Consider the following 23,848-nt stretch of genomic DNA (forward strand, 5'->3'; position numbering starts at 1 on the left):
CATCTAGTTTATACAATGGCCATCACTGATGACAGTACTTAATTAGAGTTTCCTTATTCACATTTCCTCCAGGAGGACCCCCGACGTCCTTCCAGCGATATAAAATACAACCTAATGGAGATTTCTTTGGTATCTTTTTGCTTTGCTGGGACCCTCCCATTTTATTGGTCCCAGTTCTCTCCTGTATTCCCACAGTATCTTAACAGTTAGTCCCACGGTCCACACTTTACCACTTAGAGGGTTACAGAATTACTGTTTTACATCCTTACAGCCTTTTTCTTTCGCTTCGTCCGTCTCCGGCCGTTTCCCTCGCGGGACAACGAAACCGCGGGTCAGGACTCCGCACTCACTTTACAGCGATGCTGTGTCTCAAACACACATACACACAAATTTTTACATACAATACCTACAATACATACATACAATACGAACATGTAATATATGCAATACCTGGGTAAATGAAACAGATAATTATCGCCCCAGTTGATATCCCTTCAGCAGCTGCAAAGATTTAAATACTTTGTGTGAGAGGTCTGCTTCCCCTTCTCCTGCTTCTTATACAGTCATTAGCAGGTCCGTCCTGGCTCCCGATACCGGGATGCAGCGGTGACCTCAGATTTGCTCGATCTACCCCCAAGATGGCTAGCGGCCGCTCTATCGCTCAGCAAATCTCCTTGGCCGCTCTATCGGCCAGGGTACCCTCTTCCCCTACGGGGACCGTGCTGCACGCCAGACGTCTCCGCGCGGTTTACCAGCAGCCCCGGCCAAGCGTACCACTTACTGGCCCTTCTTGTAAAACATACCGTTTAATCCGCGGCCTCAGGAGGTGTTGTCCGCTCCCGCGGTGAGCGGCTGGCAGCGGAGGCTCCTCCGAGGAAGATGCTCGGGGCGCGCCGAGGGGCGTCCGCTCCGCAGTCGGTCCCGCAGTCGAGCAGAGACTCTCCTGCCTGGCTCGCCAAAACTGATGTGCGGGAACAGACTGCACAACCCGTAAGGCTGTAAAGTAGGTCTGTTTACTCAGCGCTGGGCAGCACGGGGGGTCATCCCGCCAAAGTTGTGCGCGCACACGTGGTGGCTTGTCGTGGAGTTATACAAGAAAGTGTTACGTAGACATAAGGTTTCCCGATACGCCTATACATATGCATTACCTGTCCCCGCTTCATATGAAAATTCGCCCCCAGAGGTCATTTCCATAAACCCCTCCCAACTGCGCTTGCGCGGTGCCTCCTGGTGGGGGTCGCAGGGGGTCGTGGGGATGAAGGCTGAGGACTCTTCTTCGTCACCGCTGGTAACCCCTTGTTCTTGCGCAGACTCAGTTGCTCCTTGACTCTTGTCCAAACTGCAGGGTCGGTTTTGGCTGGTTTTTAGGACAAGTTTCTGTTCTTAGCAAGGAACTGTCCTTTGCTGAGAGATTGCAAGACTCCTTACTTCAATAGTTTTTTGTATAATAGCTACAACTTTTATAGTTACACTCTAAAGCCCCCTTTCGGTAGGGCCATTTACATCCCAGGCATGACCTCTGCTGTCTGGAGAAAAAAGTTCATTTGTATTAACTGTTCAACTTGACTTTCCAAAACAGCGGTCCCGCTTTTACCGTTGCAGAGAAATTGGGGGAAAGGAAGGGGACAGACTTGTTCTGTTAAAGGCTGTGGGAGAGGTTTCAGGTTCTTGCCTACCTACCTGTAAATGTGCAAACGCTTTAATTGATCTGTAAAAACACAGGCCCGCGATGAACGTTGCCGTGCTGCTGGCTTGTACGAAGGCAGCAGACCCCAGGCGTGCCCTGGTTGTGCAGCCAGGGCCAATGCTCAGTCTGGCTCCAGCGTTACGGCGGAGCTCCCGCTCTCCTCATCTCTGGCAGGGTTTCTGTTACCTGTTGAAGGCCGGCTCAGCTAAAAGGGCTGTTCTGGCACCCTGCACCCAGGGAGTGGGGCTGTGGGAGCCCCCTGAGAGCAGGGATGCTTTTTCCAGTGGAGGACAGAGCCCCGGAGCTTCTTCCCTTGCTCTGGATGTGGGGATGTAAGTCCAGGCTGGGTTTTTTGGTTTTTCTCTTTTTTTTTTTTTTTTTCCCCCCAGGTTCCTGCTGCTGATTTAAAAGCCGCCCTTGCCCTCTCTCCAGAGGGGCTGAGCTCAGTGCCGTAGCTCCCACGCAGGACAAGAGCCCGAGAGCTGCAAGGCTCAGAAGGGGCAGGGGGGAGGCTCCGCAGTGAAACACAGGTGAGAGACCCAGCCCTGATGTGCAGAGCAGCATCCCCTCCCGCCCGGGACGCGGTGGCTGCAGGGGACAGCCCTCCGGCCCCAGGGCTCGGCAGCGTGGCCGGGGGCTCTGCTCCCCGCCGGTGCTTTGGTAGCCGCAGGCTGTGGGGGGGGAGGTGGGTGCTGAGCCCGCCGCTCCGAGGCGGGGTGCCCCCAGTTACTTGGGTGTGTTTCTATCCGCAGTTGCTTCTCTCGCACAACCGAGAGGTCCCTGGGCCAGTAAAGCGCCGTTGAGCTGAGGGGGCAGCTGGCTTCCAGCCCATGCCCCAGACTGGCAAGGAGGCCTCGCTGGGTGGCCAGGGGAGCAGCCTGGCCTTGGCTCCAGGCAAGACAACGAGCGGGATGGCCGAAGCAATACCCAGCTAATGTCTCCCTCCAGAAAGTGGGCGCTGCTGATGCTGTTTGTCGCAGCGGGGAGCTCATAGCAACGAAATCTCAGCCTGAGCTGCTGAGGCCCTTGAATGAGAGCAGCGTTCTGCTCGTGCCCCGGCTCCTCCGCGCTCTCCAATATCCCCTGCATCCCTGCGGCAGGCAGCGTAGGGCTTGTGGGGTGTCCGGTAGCTCTGCCTCGCTGCGCGTGGAGCGCTGCTCCCAGCTGGGACGGAGGGCGTGCGGAAAGGTGTGACCGCGATGGGACTCGGCCACCGCGATGGGACTCGGCCACCACGCTCCCCCCTTTGGCTCCAGGGGAGAGAGTAAATGTTCTCCCGTGCTGCCTCTCGGTGCACCTCAGGGTCCTGGTCCCGAGAAGCCCCTGACAAAGGAGAGGTCAGCCCAGCATCACCTGGGGACCTCTCAGCCTGTGTTGGCTGTGTCTGTTCACAGCCTGAAATAAAAGGAAGCGGTTGATGCTTTCAATAAAGAGACTTGTCCTGTGTCCTGCCCTCTGTGTTGTCTTGATTAATCCTCATTGCATTTTTCAGCCTCTGGGGGGAGTGGGGGGGAACCCCAGAGGAAGGCTGCTGCAGATATTGACGTGGTGGTGATGGCACTGGCGTTGCCCAAGGGCCCCTCAGGCTCCGATTCCTGGCCCGAATGAGCAAAAACTCCTCCCTGTGTCTCCCAGGTCCCTGTCCAAGTGCTGCAGACCCAGGCCCTGACATCAGCTGGCTGCTGCGCGTGTCCGCCTCCGGGGCCGGGCACCGAGCCATTTGCACCAAGGGCTCTGGTCCCCACAGGAGGCTGAAGCGGTGTCCCCAAAGCCAGCCCGCAGAGCCACGTGCCAGCCCCTCTGTTTCCAGCCGTGGGCACGCAAAAATCACGCCTGAGGGCCCACGGTTTTCAGGCCAGGTGAACGGAGCTGCTGGACCCGCAGATCTCTCCCCAAGGGCAGGGGCAGCTTTGGGCGGCGTTTCCCCGCGGGTCCCCTCGGGGCCAGGCCAGCCTGCCGTGCTGGGCTGCTTGGGGCCTCCCCGCTGTGAGCAAATGGCTGACCGAGGCTTTGAATGTTATTGTGCCTTTAAGAAGAGTTATTGTGTAGGGTGATTTAGAAAAGATAAATTACATGAAGTGTATGGCTACAGGTGTTTTATATTAATTAAGTCCATGCTACACTGCTCATGTTGTCCCTGTGTAGCCCTATCCCATGGCTGGATTAATCACCAGCCGAGTTAATCCGTAGATAAAGACAGATGTAGTAAGAGAAGATGAGTAACTGAATGGCTGACTAAGGCATTTTAACTGATGTAGACCTTAGCTGAGAATAAGGGCAAGGTAAGCATTCATAATACAAGTGAAGAGGTCAGATTCTTCGAATTTAAAGACGGTTTTAAATAGAGCGTTGTGAAGCTAGGCGTAGAAGGGAAATAAATGACTTTTACGATCTTGCGTCGGAGCGGTGGTTGGAGCGGCCTACGTGGTCAATGAACAAGAACTGCAACGGACGGCAAAGAACGGGTTTGCCGGTGGGAAATCGAGCCCTGCCTGCTGGCCAGAGGCATGAAGGACTGCGAACGCAGTGGAAACCTCAGGTGGACTTGGATGATCGTGTAATTGTTAGAGAAACATATATAAGGTGGCAAGCGTAACACTGAGTTACACTGCCCGAAGTCCTTTAGGGCAGAATTAAAAAAAAAAATGGCTGGATTTAAAAAAAATAAAATAAAAAAAGGATTTCTTTGCATGCTGGGACTGGTTACTGCTCCCCGGTTCTTAAAAACACCTGCGTGGAGGATGGTTAAGCCTTTAAGCAACGGGTACCTTTGTTCCGCTCTGACAGAGCCCTTGAACCCGCAGGTCCCGAGGCTCTGGAGAGAGGGGCTGAACGTTCCCGACGCAGAGACCCGCGGCGACGGCAGGGAAATGGAAATGGCCGCAGCGGCGTGCAAGGTGCCCATCTCTGCACCCTCTGCTGCCGGCAGCCCCCGGGCCAGCCCGGGATCCGGAATAAAGCCCTGCCGCCAGTCCCGGGGGCCACGGGTAAAGGTGCTCTGCTGTCTTCAGGCTCCTCTGCTCATAACTTTTCGGTGAGCTGAGGTTCAGGGAGCGCGGCCTGTGGGGGGTCTGTAAGTCGGTGTCTTCAGGCAGCTGCCAGGGGACCGAAAAGAAAGCCAAGCCGCCAGTTATTCACCCAGAGTAAGCGGAATATAAACAAGGCTTTTCCCACATGCATCTGGTTTTGGCTTTGCTTTTTCCTTTCCTTTTCCACGGCCGCGCTTCTTATCGCTCCTGCCCAGCACCCCCGGGGCAGCTGGGTCTCTCCTCCTCAGCAGCAGCCGGTAACCCGGTGCTCTGGGCCCCGGGGGGAGGAGGAAAGCTGCCTTCTGCTCTCAGGGCCCCTTACGTGGTTTATTCTCGTCTTTGCTCGTCGCCATCGCCCCCGAGCAGGGCCACACCACGCTCTCCAAAGCCAGGTGAGCGCCGTGCTCCCGCCGCCCTCCTGGGAGCGTCCAGCGACGGGGTTTTGAGGCTGTTCTGGGGAGCCAGCCCGTGTTCCTCTCGTTCCTAGATTAGAAAGTAGGGGTGCTCGGTTTCTGCCAAAGAAAAAGCTGCTATCTTTTTTAATAGGCCTGATGCTCCAGGGCGAGACACGTTCCCCGAGCGAGCGGCGAGAAGGGGAAGCCCCGTTACTGGGTGCTGCGGGGATGCCCAGAGAAACCAGGCGTGGGAAGCAGCCTCAAGCTCTGCGTCCCCGGCCGCTCATCCGCAGCAGGAATCAGCCCGCTGGTAGGAAACAAGAACTGGAATTGGATGGGAGTCGGTAACTGAGGGAGGAATGGCTCTTCCCATCCGCGGGACGTGGAGACGTGGAACCGTACAGAGCGAATTTCTGAAGTTGTTCACCTGCTCCCGACCCGTGGCCGCAAACGCGTACGGTGGCAGATGTGCTGCATTCGATCCCTTAAGAAATAATCGCACGTACATCCTCTCCGGCGGTAAAAGTGGTTCAAGCATCCCGTCCTTTCCCGCCCAGAGCTCAGTCTGTGGAACTCCTTTGTTATGCTGATGCAGCCTCTTGGCCCACAGCCTGGCAAAACCAGAGCAGTGAAGTGACCCGAGTTAAAAAAACCACGGGCGACGAAAGAAAGTCGCGTTCAGGAGGGAGGGAGCAGTGCCCGGCAGGGATCAGCCGCTCGCCGGTGCTCCCCCAGCTGAAGGGACGGCTCTGGATAACCCGAGCCTGTTGTTTGAGCCGGGGCAGCCCGCGGAGCTGGCGATGGAGCCTTCGAACAACGAGACCCCCCGACAGACGGGGAGGGGGCACTGGGAAAGGTGCCGTGGGGCTCGGGGCATCGCCTCGGGACACGGCTTGGCTCCGTCCCTCCCCGCTGCGTCGCCTCGGCTGTTTTATGGAAAGCCCTGGGCCCGGAGCGGGGGGATGCTGCTGATGCCCAAAGCGTCTCCCACAGCCCCGGAGCAGCTCGGGGCAGTTCATCCCACAGCCCCGGCCCCGTTCCCACAACCCCGGGACTGGGTGAAATGGGACTGAAATGGGAAAATGGGACTGCGGGGCCGCCCGGCGCTGCCTGCCCATGGCACCAACCAGGCAGCGAGGGCCGTGCTCTGCCAGCCCCTCGCCCCGCGGGGCAGCCCCCCGCTCCTCCCCAAAAGCTGCCCCTCTGCCTTTCCAGCAAAGCCCCTTTCCCCAGGCAGGGAAGCTGCTGCCGAGGCCGAGCTCCGTCTGCAGCCGCCCCGTGCCTTCGGCCAAACGCCGGCCCCGCGCCGGGGGTGGCGAGCGGAGCTGCCGGGCAGGGGGGACGCGGGCCCCGCGCAGCGCCTGCGTGCCACGCGGCGGGCACGCCTGTAACGTATAGCTGAGCTATACAGAGACCTGTCCATCTCCGTGCCCCAAAGCAGCCGGGGTTCGCCCTGCGCGACGCCCCCGGCCAGGGCGATGGGGGGCCCCGACCCGGGCTGCCCGGCCTCGGCCTGGGGCTGGGGGCCAGGTTCTGCCGTGCCCTTTTCTTTTGCTGTTTTTCAGCAGCTCCGTCTCTTTTTCTGCCGTTTTTCGTTGGGCACGGTTTGTTCGGGGGGGTTGGTTTGGTTTGGTTTGGTTTGGGTTGGGTTTTTTCCCCCAGGCGGGGCTTTGCGGGGTCAGTTTTGCTGCTGCAGCGGCTTTGCCCCCCGGGGCCATGGGCTGGGGCTGCTGCTCGGCTCCCTTCTTCTGCACCTCTGCTTTTTATTGTGGTGCTCTTTGTTTTATGCTTTTTCTTTTTTCTTTTTTCCTTTTTGCTGTTTTTTTTTCTTCTTTATATTCTCTCTTTTTTCCTTTTTTCTTTTTTTACCTGTTTTTTCTGTTTTTTCCTTTCCCCCCGTTTTTTTTTCTCTTTTTCTCTTTTTTCCCTTTTTAATCTGCTCTTTTCTGTGTTTTTTCTTTTCTTTCTTTGGTTTTCCTGTCTTTTTTATCATTTTTCCCTTTTTTCCCTTTTTTTTTCCTTTTCAAAATTTTTTTTTCCTTTTTTTCCCCTTTAAATTTTCCTCTTTTTTTCTCTTTTTCCCCTTTCCTGCCCTCGGTTGCCCCCCGCCACAGCTGGGGCATCCCCACAGCTGGGGGCACTCCCGGCCGATGGCAAGGACCCGCACCTGGGGGCAGGGGAGGGGATGCGATGGCGGGTGGGGGCGCGGGGGCTTTTGGGCCGCCTGGGTGCAGGCCTGGGTGCTGTGGGGAGGCTGTGGCCACCCTGGCCCAGCCGCTGGCCCGCGGCCCTGGCGAGGGGCTGTGGGGAGCCTGGCCGTGCGGAGGCCAGCCCTGCTCCACGTGCGGGTGCCCGACGGGGGTCCCTGCGCCCCGACGGCCCCGTGAGCGTCCCCGGGGCCGGTGGGCTTGTGCTTCGCTGCGGGGGCTCGCCCCGGGGCACCCCGGAGCCCCTGGGCTGGGCGCTGGGGCCGCGGGAGCAGCCTCGGGGCGGGCCCAGCGCCTCGCCGTTGGGGTTTGCCAAGGCAAGCGCGGCCTCGTGTCAACCGAAGGGACGCGAGAGCAGCCATTCCTGCGGCGGGGAGCGGGCCTGGGCAGAGCGCTGGCGGCTGGGGACGGGGCACCCTGCCCCGCGGCAGCGCCCGGCAGCCCCAGCCCCGGGGACGCTCGGGGGGCACACGGCGCCCGGGGCTGCGGGAGCGGGGACGCCGGGGACCGGCCGGGCTGCCGCCGGTGATGCTGCGCTGGCAGCGTCAGCCTGGGCGTCCCCGGCCCGAAGGGGGGGACAGCTTTGATTTTTGGGCTCTCCCCGTGGGGGGGGGCTCTGCTGAGCCTGCTCGCGGCTCAGCCTGGGGGCTGGGGGGTCCCTGCTGCTCCCGGCCCCCCGGCACGGCTGCCGGCCCCCGGCAGAGAGACCGCGCCGTCGCTCCCCGGCCCCCTCGCCCAGCGCGGGGAGGAGGCGGCGCGAGCTCGGGGGGGCCCCGTGCCCCCGCTGCCGAGCACGGGGGGTCGTTCCCCTCCCGTAGCCCCAGTCCCGTCTCGTCTGGGGCTGCTGGGCCTTGGGCGCCTGCTTTCCTCTCTGAGCAGCTGGAAAAAATGACCCTGGCTTGGTAAGGAGCGCGTGGGAATGACAGAAGTCAAATCTAGGCAAGGAGCCGGAGCGGAGTCAGTAGTGCACAAAGGTCACTGAGGTTGAGAGAGATCTGTATGTGTGTGCGTGTATAGCTATAGGATACTTGGATGGGGAAGCAAGCTGGGAAGTGGGCTTAAACCTGCTCAGGGGAGATGGAGCACATCGGGGTCCCTCTCCTGAGGGAAGAGGCAGGCGTTGTCAGGCTTCAAGTGCAAAACTGGGTACCTTCCTCAGCTTTATAAATCTGTAGGGACCCCCAGCCAAGCCAGCCGCCCCTCTGGGCTCCTCCGGCTGCTGACAGGGCCGGGGGCGAATGGGGCCGGGGGCTGCGGAGGCCGGGAGGGGGCCGGGGCGGGAGCATCGGCCTGTGCCTCCCAACCCCCCGGACTCGGCATCTCCCCCCCGGCCCCCAGCTCCGCGCGCTTTGCCTTCAGAGCAGGGCACAGGAGAGAGAAGTGGGAATGAGCCTGGGGACGGGGAGGCGAGGGGCCGACGCGGCCTCCCCTCCCCTGGGTTGGCCTCTCGGGGTGGCGGGGAGGGCGGGCGTGGGCGCGAGGCTGATGCGGATGCTGAGAGGGCCGGTTTGGGAGGGTCAAGAGGGGAAAATGCTTATTGCCTGGCCCCGCTGGAATGATTTGAGTCTTCCGAGGCACTTGGGAGCCTCCTCCTGTTTCCTGGGTTGCACCTGGGTCACTGGGTACAGCAAAGCGTCAAAACTATTCTATTTCGGGTCTATACTTGTATTCTATTGCAGACCTGAGCTATCGGTGTCCAAAGCCATGCCATAAATGTGGCTGAGAGTCTCAGCGCTGCCCCTCAGCCGTCATCAGCCGTGGGGAAACCATCCGAGAGAGCAGCGGCGCCTCCACCCCAGCCCCACGCAGGCCGCGGGGTCCCGAATCAGCCGCTGCTCTTGCTGGCGGGGTCTTTTCCCCTGATTTCCCCCCCCCCGGGCACAGCAGCCCCTGCGCCACCCGCCCGAGGCTGTCGTCACGGCCCGCAGCGAAGCGGGGGTTGATTTCTGACGCTGCAGTGACGCCACGGGCTGAGCGGGCAGCGCGGGGCGGGGAGCGGGCGGGCGGGCGTCGGGACCCGGGGCAGCCCCGGGGGCGTGGCGCTGTCCGTAAAAGGAGTGGGCGGGCCTGGACACGCCCCGGGGCGGGGCGGTGTCTATAAAAGGAGTGGGCGGGCCTGGGCACACCCCGGGGGCGTGGCGCTGTCCGTAAAAGGAGTGGGCGGGCCTGGACACGCCCCGGGGCGGGGCGGTGTCCATAAAAGGAGTGGGCGGGCCTGGGCACACCCCGGGGGCGTGGCGCTGTCCGTAAAAGGAGTGGGCGGGCCTGGACACGCCCCGGGGCGGGGCGGTGTCTATAAAAGGAGTGGGCGGGGCGGGGGGCGGGGCCCCGCGGCGGCCCGGCGGCGCTGAGGGCGGGCGGGTGCCGGCCCGGCCCGGGGCGGCTCTGCCGGGGCGCCGGGGAATAAAGCCCCGAGGGCCGGAGCCCGGCGCCCCCGGCCTCGCCCGCGCCGCTCCGCCGCGCTCTCGGCCCCTGCCCGAGCACCGCCGCGGCTCCCGGGACCGGCCCCGGGGCTCGGCCCCCGGCTGCGGGGCTCCGGGCGCGGAGCAGGCAGCGCGTCCCGGGCGGCCGGGGCCCAAGCCCGGCTCCGCTTTGGGGCGCGAAGCCGGGCCCGCGGCTCAGCAGAGCCGGAGCCGGGCCGGAGAGCGGGGCCGCGGGTGTGGGGGAGCCCGGCCCTGGCCGGGAGCTGCGGGGGGGCTCCGGGCCCGGCTCCCAGCAGAGCCCCGGGGCTGCGGAACGGAGCCCGAGTCCGGCCCGTGCGGGGCTTGCGACCGGGCTCATGTGGCCGGGCTCGGGGCTGGCACACGGAGCCCGAGTCCTGCGGCCTGGGGCCCGAACCCAGACACTGAGGAGTCCCGCGTCTGGGGGCTTGGACGCGGGCTCGTGGGGCCGCTTTGGGGCTCAGCGAGGCCAAATCCTGCGTCTGGGGGCTCGCAGCAAGGCTCACGCAGCCGGATTTAGGGCACAGAAGTGGAGACCGGGACCTGTGGTTTGGGGTCTTGAAACCAGGGTCGCTAAGACAGGTTTGGGGGCTGACAGAGACCCAGTCCTGCGCTTTGCGGGGCTCGAAATGAGTCTCATTGGGCCAGGTTTTGAGCTTAGGCACCAAGTCCTGCAGCTCAGACCCAAGAAACTCAATAGGCCCTGCATTTTGGGGGCTCGACACGAGGCTCATTTGGCCGCATTCAGGGCTCAGAAAGAAGAGACCAAGTCCTGCGTTTGGGGGGCTTGAAGCAGAGACCAAGTCCTGCGTTTGGGGGGCTTGAAGCAGAGACCAAGTCCTGCATTTCAGGAGGGGGTCAGAGCAAGGCTCATAGGGCCAGTTTTAGGGCTCAAAAGTGGAGACTAAGTCCTGTGTTTTGGGAGCTTGAAACTGGGCTCACTAGGGCCCAGAAACAGAGACCAAGCCTTATGTTTTGTGGGTCAAACCCAGAAACTATATCCTGCATTTTGGGGGCCGAAACAAGGCTCAAAAAAGAGACCAAGTCCTGTGTGTTTGGGCTCAGAAACAGAGACTAAGAAGTCCTGCATTTGTGGGGGGCTGGAAACAAGGGTCATTTGGCCACTTACAGGGCTCAGAAGCAGAGACCAAGTCCTGTGTTTTGCAGCTCAAACCCCTGCATCTGGGGGGCTTGAAACCAGGGGCACTAAGCCACTTTTGGGGCTCAAAGAAAGACTAAGTCCTGTGTTTGGGGGGGTTCAAAACAAGGCTCGTGTGGCCAGTTCTAAGGCCCAAAACCTGAGCCCAAGTCCTGTGTTTTGCACCTCAAAGCCAGAGACAGCGTCCTGCATTTTGGGGGCTCGAAGCAAGGCTCATGTGGCCAGTTTTAGGGCTCAGAAACTAAGTCCTGCCTTTTGGAGTCTTGAAACCAGGCTCATGTGGCCAGGTTCAGAGCTGAGAAACAGAGCCCAAGTCCTGTGGTTTGGGGGCTTGAAACCAGAGTCACCAAGCCAGTTTTCAGGCTCACAAAGAGAGACTAAGTCCTGCATTCCAGGGGAATTGAAGCAGAGACCCACTGCTGTGTCTGGGGGGGCTGAAAACAAGGCTCATGTGGCCCAGAAACTAAGTCCTGCACTTTGGGGGCTTGGAACCAGGCTCCTCTGGCCAAATGTGGGGCTCAAAACCAGAGACTAAGTCCTGCATTCCAGGGGGCCTGAAGCAGAGACCAAGTCCTGTGTGTTGGGGGGGCTCAAAACAAGGCTCGTACGGCCAAATTTTAGGCTCACAAAGAGAGACTAAGTCCTGCGTTGGGGGGGCTTGAAGCAGGGACCCAGCGCTGTGTGTTTGGGCTCACAAGGAGAGGCCAAGTCCTGCACATTGGAGACTTGAAACCAGGCTCCTCTGGCCAAATGTGGGGCTCAAACCAGAGACCAAGTCCTGCGTTTCAGGGGGCTTGAACCAGAGACCAAGTCCTGCGTGTTTGAGCTCAGAGCCAGAGACCCAGTCCTGCGTTGCGGGGGGCTGGAAACCGGGCTCATGGGGCCTCTTGTGGGGCGGGGGAACAGAGGCCGAGTCCTGTGTTTTGGAGTGTTCAAACCGGGCTCATGGGGCCAGTGTGAGAGCTGAGAGAGACCGACCGAGCCCTGCGTTTTGGGGCTGCAAACCGGGCTCCTGTGGCCAGTGCCGGGTGTCCGCAGCAGAGCCCCCGTGCTGCGATTTGGGGCTCGGAACCGGGCTCCCGTGGCCACTGCTGGGGCTGACGCAGAGCGACCCAGTCCCGCCTCGGGGCCTGCAGCCGAGCCCCGGCGCTGGGCTCAGCCCGGAGCCCCGCGGCTCCTCTCCGAGGCCGGGCTGGGGCCGCCGGTGCCCGCCGGAGCCCCCGCACCCCGCACCGGGCCCGGCCCCGGGAGCCGCCGGCCCTTCCCGCCTTCCCTCAGCGCCGCCGCCGCTTCGTTCCGGGCCCCGGCCCCGGCGGAGCCCCGCTCCCCCGCGGCGGGGCCGTGCCCGGAGCCCGGAGCCCCCCCAGCCCCGGGCAGGAGCGGGCAGCGCGGGACTTGGCCGCCGAGGCCCGGCCCCGGAGCGCGGCTCCTCCCGCCCCGGCGCCGGGACGGGGCCGGCGAGGCCGGGCTCGGGGCTCCGCCGGCTCGGGAGAGGCCGGGCCCAAGGCGCTGCCGAGGTCCTCGGGCCCCGGGCCCCGCTCCGCGCCCGCCCGCGGAGAGGCGGGCAGCGGCCGGGGGCAGCGGCAGGGCCCCGGCTCCGCGCACCCGCGAGGCCGAGGCCGAGGCCGAGGCCCGGCCCCACTCCCGGCCCCAGCCCGGCCTCACCGGCCCCGAGCTCGGCTCCACACCGCCCCGCAGAAGCCCCCGCCCCGCTGCCCGCGTCCGCCACGATCGGTAACGGCGCCCGTCTGGCGGCGGCGGCGGCGGCGGAGGAAGCGCGTGCGCGGGGCGGGGCCGTAGGGGCGGGGCCTGATCGCGCGTGCGCGGGGCGTGGCCTGGCGCAGGTGCGGCGGACGAGGGGGCGTGGTCTGTAACGAGGGGGCGTGGTCTGTAACGAGGGGGCGTGGTCCGTAACGAGGGGGCGGGGCTTGGCCCAGGTGCGGCCGCGAGGGGGCGGGGCCTGCGCCAGGTGCGCGGCGGGCGGCGGCCGGGGCGCGTGCGCGGGGCGTGGCCTGTGCCAGGTGCGGGGCGGCGCGCGGTGGCCGGGGCGCGTGCGCGGGGCGGGGCCGAGCAGATTTGAGCCCCGGCGGCCGCCGCGCGCCCCCTTTTCTCGCTCCCCCCCGGTGGCGCCGCCCGCGGCCCCGGGGCGGCAGCGGCCGGGCCGGGCTCCCCCGGCGGGGCCAGGTGAGGCGCGGGGGGCTCGGCCCGGGGGGCCGCGGGGCCCGGCCGGGGCAGCCGGGGCAGCCGGGGGCGGCGGAGCCGGGGCCCGAGAGGCCGGGGCCGGGGCCGAGCAGCGGGGCCGGGGCGGCGGGGAAGGAGCGGGGTTTCTCGGGGCCGGGGTTTCTCGGGGCGGCGGCGGCGGCCGCGCTGGCGGTGGCTCCGCGGAGCAGCCGCGTTTCTCGGGGCGCCGGGGAATAAAGCCCGGAGGGCCGGAGCCCGGCGCCCCCCGCCGTCGTCGCCGCCCGCTCCACACGCGGCCCCCCGGGGCCGGGCCCGCCCGCGGGTCCCCCCGGCCAGTTCCCAAGCACCGCCCGAGCCCGCCGGGGCTGCCGGGCTCCCTGACACCACCCGCGGGGCTGGGGGCGCGGGGCTGCGGAGCCGGGGTCGGGGGGGAGCCCCGGTGCTGCTGCGCGGGGCTGGGGCAGAGGCCTGGGGGTTTGGGCCCAGAAACGGAGCCCCCGTCGGCTGTTTCTGGGGCCAAACCCGGGGCTGGGGCTGCGGGGGGCGGCGGGCGGGCGCTGGGGGGTGGGCAGGGTGCGTGGGCCCCCACCGGAGGTGGGGGTCCGGTCGCGGTGCGTGGGCCCCTGCCGGAGGCGGGGGTCCGGTCGCGGGGGTCCCCGAAGCGCGGGAGGCTGGCATGCACCAGGCCGAATTAAACGTCTGAGATAGTCTCTGGGGCGAAAAGCGCTTTTCTCCCCCTCTGCGCGCGTCCAGTCTTTATTCGAGACATGTACCCCCCCCGGAGTGGTGACTGATCAGTAACCAGACACTGTGCGTACAGTTATGACATTTATTATTCATATGCAAGTTCTGACAGTGATTGATTTACGACCTGGTCAAAAGCCAAGATCGCATTAACAAGCACAAGCTGCAAGGGGCTGGAGAGGAGCTGGGGCTGGAACCAACTGGAACTGGAGCCCAAAACCAACTGGAGATGAGACTGGACTGGAACAGGAGCCACAAATAAGCTGGAGCTGAGACCAACTGGAGCCGGCACCAGAGATGAACTGGAGCTGAAACTTCCCAGAGCCGTCCATGAACTGGAGCCATCCACAAGCTGGACCTGAAACCAGAGCAGAAACAAACAGGAACTGCAAATGAACAGAAGCAGAAAAGAGCAACCCAAACCTGCAAACAGGTCCAGCTCATGGACACCTCCAGCCTGAAACGAACTGGAGCCACAGGTGAACTGGAGCAGAAACTGTCCAGAGCCGTCCATGCGCTGGAGTCGCAATGAAATGGAGCTGCAAAGGAGCTGGACCTGAAACCAGAGCAGAAACCAACTGGTACAGAAACAAACGGGAGCCAAAACTGAACGGGAGCCGTGCATGAGCTGGCCCTGAAATGAACAGGGGCAGAAAGAAATGACTGGAAGGTGCAAATGAGCTGGAGCCGCAGAGGAACTGGAGCTGAAAACAAACTGGAGCAGAAGCGGCCAACCTGAAGCTGCAGACAGGCTGGAGCCGTCCATGAGCTGGAGCCAAAACTGAACCGGAGCCGGGCCTGACACAAAGGGGAGCCCCAACCAACAAAGAAACCAAAGCAAAGCAAACAGGAGCCCAAACCCAGCTGGACCCCAAACAACTGACCTGGAGCTGAGCTGGAGCCGCGCAGTCCCAGCAGCGTCTTGCCCAAAGCCAAGATCGTTTTAACAAGCACAAGCTGGAATTGAGAAGCTGGGGCCGGAGGAGATGAAACTGAACTGGAGCTGGAGCTGAAGGTGCAGATGAACTGGGGCCGCAGATGAACTGGAGCTGCAACTTCCCAGAGCCGTCCGTGGGCTGGAGCTGAAACAGGAGGAGAAACAAACTGGAGCCACAAATGTGCTGGAGCTGGGTCTGAAATAAAGGGGAGCCCCAACCAACAAACAAAATGCACACACACAGACAAACGGGGGCCCAAACTGAGCCGGACCCCAAACACAGAGGGGCCCAAAGAACCGACCTGGAGCCGGGCGGGCGCAGGCAGGGCTGTCCCCAGCCCGCAGCGTCGGCCTTGGCGCAGGCAGCCCGGCTGCTGCTTCTGTTGGTCCACACTCAGAGCACGTACGGTTCTGACAGGGATCGATTACGGCCTTGCCCAAAGCCAAGATGGTTTCAACAAGCACAAGCTGCAATGGGCTGGGGATGAAACCAAGGAGGAGCTGGAGCCGTCCACGAGCTGGAGACGGAAACGAGCCGGAGCCGCAGAGAAACTGGATGTGAAAATCAGCTGGAGCTGAAGATGAGCTGAAGCAGCAAACCGAGCTGGAGATGAGACTGCACTGGAGAGGAGAAGGAGCTGGAGCCAGCACTGAACTGGAGCCATCCAGGAGCTGGGCCTGGAAAGAGAGGGTGCAGAAACAGGGACCTGAAGCTGCGAACGAGCTGGAGCCGTCCACAAGCTGGGCCAGAAACAAAACAGGGGCAGAAACCACCAACCTGAGAATCCGCAACTGAGCTGCAGCCACAACGAACCGGAGCTGAAACGAGCCGGAGCCGTCCATGAGCTGGAGCCGCAAGGAATTGGAGCTGCAGAGGAACCAGAGCCACCCATGAGCTGGAGCCGAACAGAAACCAACTGGTACAGAAACAAACAGGAACCGCAAATGAGCTGGAGCCAAAACTCAACTGGAGCCGTGCACGAGCGGGAGCTGAAACAAAGGGGAGCCCCAACCAACAACCAAAACAAACACACACAAACAAACGGGGGCCCAAACCGAGCTGGACCCCAAAACCCAGGGGCCCCAAGAACCGACCTGGAGCTGCGCAGCCCCGGCAGCGCCTGCGGGCGGGCGCAGGCAGGGCTGTCCCCAGCCAGGCGCAGGGCAGGCGGCAGCGTCGGCCTCGGCGCAGGCAGCCCGGCTTCTTCGAGGTGGCTCCCGGCGTGGCTGGGGCTCCTCCGTCCGTCCATCTGTCTGTCCCTGCGCAGGGAGAGACATGGCACAACCAGCTCCCGGCAGTGCGGCCCGGCCCAAAGAGCCCCGGAGCTGCAGCTCTGCCCGGCCCCTCGGCAGCAGCAGCCCCGCACCGCACCCCCGAGATGGGAGAGGAGGGAGAGCTGGGGACGGGGCAGCAGAAACGTCCCGTTTCCCCCCGGAAAGGTGGGCGAGAGCCAGGATCTGGCTGAATACCCACCCGCCCTGCGCAGCAGCGGCGGCACAGACCGACTCCAGCAGGGCCGGGGCCAGCACCGCACCAGTGCCAGCGGGGTCTGGGCCAGACTCCAACAGCGCCCGCTCCCACCTCCCCAAACGCCCCTCACAGCCACGGCCCCCCGAAACGTCCCGCAGTCCCCCCCATGCCGCCTCGGGGCACTCACCTCACTGGGTACAGCCTCCCCACCGGCGTCCCCCGGTGCTCGTCGCCTCGGGGCTGCGCTCCTCGCCCGGGTGCAGGGATGAGCCTTCTCCGGGCATCGGCACAGCCATATGCCATAGCCGGTGCCCCCAACACCTCCCGAGGCACCGGGACGGCTGGTGCTGCCCATGCTTGGCCAGGCCGGCTTCACCATCTCACCAACAGGGCTGCAGGAGCTGGTGCGGTTCCCTGAAGCGGCGTCTGCTCCCACCACAGCCCATTTTGAGCTAAAAAATAAGGTTTTACGTAAAACAATACCTTCATGTGGAGCCCAGAGCAGCCCAGAAACGTCCCGCAGCCCCTGCCACGCCGCCTCGGGGCACTCACCTCACTGGGCACAGCCTCCCCACCGGTGTCCCCCGGTGCTCGTCGCCTCGGGGCTGCGCTCCTCGCCTGGGTGCCGGGATGAGCCTTCCCCAGGCATCAGCCCAGCCATACGGCATAGCCGGTGCCCCCCTAACCTCCCGAGGCACCGGCGGCACCAGGACGGCTGTTGCTGCCCGTGCTTGGCCAGGCCGGCTTCACCGTCTCACCAACAGGGCTGCAGGAGCTGGTGCGGATCCCTGAAGCGGCCTCTGCTCCCACCACAGCCCATTTTGAGCTAAAAAATAAGGGTTTAAGTAAAACAATGCCTTCACCTGGAGCCCAGGGCCACCCCCAACCGCCCTGCTGGGGGACGCCCGGGGAGCTCCCCGTGCCCAGGGACCCCCGGTGCAAACGCGTCCCCCCGCCTGACCGCCCCGTCGGAGGAGCCCGGCCGCCCCCGACCTCGTCTGCGCGGCCGCGGTGCCTCCTCCCGTGCCGGTCCCCGCAGGCAGCGCGACCCGTCCCCGCAGGCAAACCCCGCTTTCCCGGGGAGCGCTCGCACCCACCGCGGGCCGCGGGCAGGCGTGCGCGGTCTGCCGGCGGGGGTGCCGGGGCCCCTCCGCAGCTTCTGCGCCGTCGCCAGGTCGTGGCTGGAGCGGGGGCTGAGCCCGCGGCTGAAATCGGGAGCTGCCGGGGACCCCCAGCCCCGCAGCCGCTGCCCCCGGAGAGGGTCGGTGCCGAAACGCGCCGGGGAAGTCACCGGGCCCCCGCCGGGCCCCCACGGGGGAACAGCCCACTCACCCGCAGCAAAGTCCGCGTGTCCAGGGCCGGGCCCTCCTCCAGCTGGTTTTACTTCGGCATGAGGCGAAACTGGTTTTACTCCAGCAAAACGCGAGGGCTCCCGGCCAAACCCAGCGGCTGAGAGACCGCGGGGCCAGGCCGGCGGGCGGGAAGGGCTCGGAGAGGGACGGGGGGCAACAAACCGCTCCCTGCTCGGGGGCAGACAGAAAAGCGCGGTCAAAGCCGAGGCGCACGCACAACGCGTGCTGCGCCCAGGCAAAACTCCAGCCTCTGCTCCCAAGTTTTAACCTTACAGCGGAACCGCAACCCGCGGCCGGCGAGCGCCCACCGGGACGGGTCAGCAGCTTCGCGGGCGCAGGAGGCAACGCGCTGCGTCGCGCCAAAGGGAACCAAAACGCCCCGAGCTGCCCCCCGCCAGCGAGGAGCCTCCCTGCCCCCGCTCTGCGGAGCCCCCCCCGCCCCGGCAGCCCCGCACCGCCCCCGGCCGCGGGCCGGGCACCCGCAAACCGGCCCCGAACCCGCGTTACTTCCACCCCGCGCCCCCCCGGCGCCGCTCCCGGCCTCGCCGCGGAGCCGCCCGCGCCCCCGGCCCCGGCCGCCCCCACGCACGGCAGCGCCCGCGGCCGGGGCCCCCACGCCGAAGCCCCCGGGGCCCGCACGGGGGGACGGCCCCGCCCCGGCCGCTTTCGCCCCCGCCGGGGACGGGCCAGGAGCGCGGGCGGCGCCGAGCCCCGCCCGGGCTCCCCCGCACGCCCCGCCCGGCACCGGGCGCCCCCTCCCCGGGCCGCGCCCGGGCCCGACCGCCCCCGACCCCGCTCAGCGCCCGCCACGGCCACGGCGGCGCCCGCGGGGCCCCCGGCGGGGCCCGGCCACGGCACGGAGCCCCCGCCCCGCCCGGGACCCCCCCGCCCCGCCGCTCCCTGCGCCCGCCGCTCCGGCCCGGCCCGCGGCAGCGGCGCCCCCTGGCGGCGCACGGCGGTACTGCGCCCCGGGGCTTCTTCGAGCCTCGGCCACGGGCGGCCCCACCCGGCGCGGCCAATCAGCGCTGCCGGCGGCGGCGGGAGCAGCCAATAGCGCTGCAGCAGGCCTGGGCTCTGCAGGTCGTCATCGCCTGACGAGGAGCCGGCCGACGTCAGGGACACGTCGGGCAGTGACGGCACGGTGACGTCCCCCCAGCGCAGGGGACGCTCCCTGCCCCGGCCCTGCTGGCCACGCTGTTCCTGAGCCAAGCCCGGCGGCCGCTGGCCGCCTCGGCCACCTGGCTCACGCTCGGCCGTATTTCCATTAGCCTCGCGCGCTACGTAAACGCGCACGCGCGCTCCTTTCGGGCGGCGGGGGCGAACCTTTTCGGTCCTGAAGGCAGTCGGGGGTCGCCACCTCCCCTCGCCGCGCTCACCTCTGCCCTGGTTTCTGCAGTTTTGCCAAACTTCACGCTTCTCTGGCCACCGTCCGGTCTCGGTGCCAAGACGTTCCCTGTGGTCGGTCTGTCGGCTCTTCTCAAAGGCCAGAGCCCTCGGGTGTCCGCAGCTCGTTACGTGTACCAACGCTTTCCTGTCTTTTAGCTCCCTCCCAAATTCCCTTCCCAAGGCGCAAGTGCTTAGTAGTTTTGCTAATTGCAAAGTCACTGTTTCTGCTCAGCTTCAGAAACTATTTCCAACGGCACGTCGGCGTGCGGGGTGCGTTCTGCGCGTGCACGCGCCAGGCGTGCGCTACGTGTGGGTGCGCGCAGCGTCCGCGAGCGCTCCGCGCCTACGTACGTGATGCCCCAGCTGGGTATCGATCCCCCCTTTTCTTCCGAGGGTTGCATCTCTTCCAGAGTTCCAGCCTCAAATGTATCTGCTGTGACGGACAGACGGATTGGAAATGCAGGCACGACCCCGTATGAAGGCACAGGCTATGACACCCATGCAGATTATCAGTATTACTAACACAAACAGATTCTTTAACCGTGTCCAATCGGGCAGCCCGGAGGTAACTTTATGCAGCATTTCTTCACCACCCCAACATGCACCATCCTTAGTTACCTGCTGTAAAATCTTAGTCCGAGTCCAAATCTCTCCTACACCTGCAGAGATGCTGCTGCTTCGATCCGCACAGACACAACAGCTGGTACTGGTTATCGTACAGACACCTCCCTGCGAGGCGAGGAACAGACCAAGGGCCATCCGCTTCTGCAGCGCTACCTGGGTAAACGAGGTGCCTCGGCCTGTAACGCTTGTACGGCGTCTGCAGCCCTGTTCTCTCCGATTTCTAGCGCCACAGATATATTCCCAATTGCCGTCCCCAGTTCGCCAGCTCCGAGGGCCGGGATAAGCCACCCAGCAAAGCTATGCAAGCCAGCAGGTCGCTCAGCTAGCAGCTTTGACGACCTTTGGTTCCGCTTAAGAAAAGCTCCTCGTTCACACAATTTGTCAGTCACGGTCATCTTCGGGACGAGGGCTCCTAGCGCACAGCGCCCTCCCGACCCCAGAGGCAACACTTTGCGAGCTGGGTTCCCGCACAGCCGGTACCGACCCGTTCCTTTCGGAGCGGGGAGCCCAGGGTAATTAAGGAGATGGAAGGAGTCTGTCAAATTTTGGGTAAAATTTAAGGAAGGAGACTCGTTACAAGATGGGTAATTTCCTATAAAAGGGCCATGACCTGCAACGCAGACACATGGAGGGACGGTGCCATTCCAGGTAAAATTCAATGTGTTTCCTTCTAATTCCGGAAAACCGGATGGTGGCTTTTTGCTTCATCTGGTACCTTGCCACATTTTCGGGTCGGCCCGATTAATTCCAGAAGGAAGAGGTGCGCCAATTAGAGATACCCCCGCTTCGATTGCCTTGGCATTTCAGTGCTGACCCAACAAGAACGTAAGCTGATACTTTAGCTACCTCTGACGTGAATTGTACGTGTGAATTAGGTTCCCGGGCCTCTGTTTTAATCCAAAGTAGGGTGACACTCAGAACGCAGATGAACATTTTATCTGCCTTCTCTGTCCTGTCTCTTCAATGTCAGTTTAAGCGGAGGAGATGATTCTGTTATCCACGGCGCAGGAGCTTTCCTGACCCTGGAATAGTGCGTCCAGGGTCCTTCGCCCCCGACTTTAGCAGCCGCGTAAGTTGTCGGCAACGCCGGGAAAGGTCCTGTCCGCTCCTCGGTCAGCGGCTCCGAGTTCAGGACCCGACGTCGACCCAGTCTCCGGGCGGGAGCGGACGCGCCGGCGTGTGGAGCTCCGATGGTCTATCCGTCCTAAAGCTTGCTTGTGTGTGTTTATCTGATGAGACCGGACAGCAGACCACTCTTTTGTCTGATAAGACCCCAGGGCAGACCACTCTTTGGCTTATCAAGTACCACCATCTGGCAAGGAAAGCTGTGCAAACTTGCTGAGGCAGCAGGCCGTTCTTTGGCTTCTCAGGCACCACCCAGAACAGGACACCAGCTGGTACCCGGGCCAGGCTGCTTGCCCCACCAGCAATAAATTAGATGTGCATGTGTTGGGTCCCTCATGTTGCCCTGGGTAGCCAAAGGGGACCGAGAGGGCAAACTCCCTCTCCAACACCAGATAAAAGACGGCACAGCGAAACCTGAGTGTGGCCATCCGCCACCGAAAAACTGAAGACTGAGGACCAACGGGAAGCCGCTGGATCCGTGGTGGTGACTATCGGATCCATGGTGGTGACTATCGGATCCATGGTGGTGACTATCCTTTGCTTATCTCTCTGAAGGCTTGCTTAATTTCCTCCTAATATTGCCTGCCTTTCCTATCGCTTTACTCTTTCATATTTACCCAATAAAATGTCTGATTGGCGGCATAGGACCTCGCTTGTGTCTTAATTTCGCCCTTGGGATCATTACAAACCTTCCCCGAGCCCGACAATCAGACCGGGACTTAACCACGGGCTTGTGAAGTTCCCGTCGAGTCGGTGTCGGCCCTGGTTTCAAGTGCGTGCGCTACGTCTGGGTGCACGCAGCGTCCGTGAGCGCTCCACGTCTACGGACGTGATGGCCCAGCTGGGGTTTCGACTCACAGTAAATCTCCAGCTACAGCTGTTGTCTCTGCCTATAGAAAATCACTGTAGCCACAAATAGTTTCCTTTTAAATTCTCATCTCAGAAAAGATGGAGGGAAAGGGCAGTCACGGCACAGCGGGAGGAAGGAGAGCACGCAGCGTAAAAGCTGGCCGGATCGGTTTCTGAAATGCCGTCGCAGAAACCTTTCCCAGGGCTCGCTCCTTCCCTGCCCGCGCGGGTCAGAGCGTGTTTGCCCACACCCAGCCAGCATCACCACGCCAGGGGTCTCGCTGGCTTCACCCAGAGTTCAGAGTTCGCAAGGGAGCATTTCTTTCAAGCTGAAAAAGTCCCCCGTGAAAGAGATTTGGGGGTACTCTTTGCTTATCCCACCCAGTGACTAACTCGCTCTCGCTTTCCTTGGCTTGATAAACCACGGCCTCACACTGGGTCTAAAGTTCGGTCCAGGCAACCTGCAACTCACACACACACGCGCGCGCGTTACGTGAGGCTAAAAGCAAAAGCACTCACCCGGAGCTGGATGTATTTGGGGAGCGCTTGCTCCGGTGTACAGAGGAGAGGGGACCGTTGTCCTCCGAGGCTCTCCCGTCGCCCACGATGACACCCCACGCAGCAGCGATGCCACAGCCCGCTCCAGGACCTACGAGAACAAAACCAAGCCTGTAACCGCGAGCCCCAGCAGAGTTCACCTCCGGCACGGCGCCTGCCCCTTTAGCAACCCAAAGACTTTCAGAGGAGGAGCAGAAACGGGACGGCGCGGCAGCAACGAGACCGCAAGGACACAAACCTGAATCCTGCTCTGCCGGTGCAGCCCCCGTGCCCCAGGCAGCAGCACATCGCAGCGGACGCACACGCGCGCAAGCAGCGCTTCCAGCCCAGCAGGGACACGGCAGTTTTGTCCTGGCAGAAAAGGCTTCTTTTGAGGGAGCTGTTTCACATTTCAGATGAGTTGTCTCCTTCGTCAGGCCAGGCGGGACTGTTGCAAGCCTCACGATGTATTCTGAGGCGTGTAACAAACTATACGGACCTGGTCTCAGCGTGAGACTGATGCTCCCGTCCCTATACAGCATCCATCGAGACCCCCTCGCCCCTGCCGCAGCCGGCCGTGCCGCCGCCGCAAATCCGGACGGCCTGGGACTTGCCCTTCATGTGCTTGGGACGGGTCCCGGATCTGGAACAGCTGACAACGTTTCTGCCGCATTTATGATTTTAAATGGGTCTGACGCTTTGGCACCTCCGAAACGGAGACGGGGTTTCTGCCTCGCCCTTCGCTCCGAAGGATGCCGACGGCCTTGCTGGGAAGCATTCATGGATAACCTGTGCAATAGCGTCCATGGTCAGGTCCACCCCTCGGTCACGAGCCCATCTGTATGTTGCATCTCTTCCTTGGTGGCCTGAGGTGTCATGGGCCCACCGAGCTAGAAATAATTCACCCTTATGTTGCCAGTCCAGGTCCGCTTGATCCACTTCAATCTTAGCAGCCTGATCCACCTGCTGATTGTTTTGATGTTCTTCAGTGGCCCCGCTCTTGGGTACGTGAGCATCTACATGACGTACTTTTACAACCAGGTTCTCCATCCGGGCAGCAATATCTTGCCACAATGCGGCAGCCCAGCTGGGTTTGCCTCTGCGCCGCCGGTTGCTCTGCTTCCATTGCTGTAACCACCCCCACAGGGCATTTGCCACCATCCATGAGTCAGTACAGAGCTAGAGCATTGGCCACTTTTCTCGTTGGGCAATATCTAAAGCCAGCTGGATGGCTGTCACCTCCGCAAACTGACTCGATTCACCTTCTCCTTCAGCAGTTTCTGCAACTTGTCGTACAGGACTCCATACAGCAGCTTTCCACCTCCGATGTTTCCCCACAAGACGACAGGACCCATCAGTGAACAGGGCATATTGCTTCTCATTTTCTGATAGTTTATTATATGGTGGGGCCTCCGCAGCACGCGTCACCTCCTCCTCTGGTGATATTCCGAAATCTTTGCTTTCTGGCCAGTCCATGATCACTTCCAAGATTCCCGGGCGACTGGGGTTTCCTATTCGAGCCCGTTGTGTGATCAGTGCGACCCCCTTACTCCATGTAGCATCAGTTGCATGATGTGTACAGGGGACCCTCCCTTTGAACATCCAGCCCAGCACCGGCAGTCGGGGTGCCAAGAGGAGCTGTGCTTCAGTACCAACCACTTCGGAAGCGGCTCGAACCCCTTCACAGGCTGCTAATCTCTCTTTTTCAGTTGGAGTATAGCCAG

Source organism: Platalea leucorodia (genome assembly GCF_965183815.1).
Source record: "Platalea leucorodia genome assembly, chromosome: 6".
Lineage (NCBI taxonomy): Eukaryota > Metazoa > Chordata > Aves > Pelecaniformes > Threskiornithidae > Platalea > Platalea leucorodia.